Genomic DNA, 1,188 nt, shown 5'->3' on the forward strand with positions numbered 1-1,188 from the left:
TAAGGCAAACTTAATAAATTTCTGTTAAATTACTGGCTTAAGCCAACATGGGATTTAATTTTTCTAAAGGTGGGCTTGGTAGATTTAACTTAATTAGAAATTGTAAGTTGATTTTAATTACAAGCTTTACTGTTTGCTTTGAGATTCCAATAGCCATTTAAAATAACCAGCACTTTTACGAGTCATATGACTGTGATTTGTAGTTATGTGTCTTTTCAGTTTTACTGGAGCCATTGCTGCATTTGTAGTTGTTTGCCACAGACTAGGCACAATGGAATAGGGGTTAATAAAATATAAAAAAAGAACAGCGTAATAAATAACTAAACAAGAAAACCGCACAAAAAATATTAAAACTTCACAATACAATTCACTTCTAACCTACACAATCCACCCTTTGCAATGCTTACAACAACAGCAAAGCGGTAGGCCACCAGCAGCAGAGTCACGGTGCATAAAGATTCCTTCTTTAGAATGAAACTTCCCTCCAGTTTTCTACTACACTGGTAGAGTTTGTTTGCTCCCATGAGGCAGTCAGCAGTGCGCAAGAGGAAGTTGGAGGACATAATTCAGGAGGGAGAGGTTGATGTCACAGCCCAAGTTGGGCGAGTCCATTCAATACTCAGAAAATGCACTTTACGCTTCTCATCAGCGTACTGTCCTCCCCTTTGTGCAATACAGTGCTCACCAATTATCAACAGACTCCCCTACCACATGTCATAAACTGAGTACTGCGCACTGCCATACTACGCTGAAAGACCTCTAACGAGATTCGAATGGGGCTGCTTGGTCTCTGCCCACCACTGTGAGTGCTAACATTGCGCAAAGTTCAAAAAATAACGTCGACTGCACCTCTTCCTATAGATGCTGCTTGGCCTGCTGCGTTCACCAGCAACTTTGATGTATGTTGTTCAAAAAATGATGCGTGTTTTTTAAAAATCATGATCTCTCGCAGAACCCTGGTTGAGAAACCCTGCTCAATAGATTTACTAGGCTCAGTCCATCACAGAACTACAAATCCAATGCCCACATTAAAGGAACCTTTGGAAAAAGAAGAAATCAGGCAAAGTTTCACAACAAAATCAAATCAACTTCTCTATCTCACTGTTAGTTAGATTTCCAAGTTAAACGTATCCTTCTGTGGCACATAAGAAATTAAGAACTGAAATACAATTAAAACTACAGCAGAGC

The sequence above is a fragment of the Mobula hypostoma genome, chromosome 11 (assembly GCF_963921235.1).
Source record: "Mobula hypostoma chromosome 11, sMobHyp1.1, whole genome shotgun sequence".
In the NCBI taxonomy this organism is placed as follows: Eukaryota; Metazoa; Chordata; class Chondrichthyes; order Myliobatiformes; family Myliobatidae; genus Mobula; species Mobula hypostoma.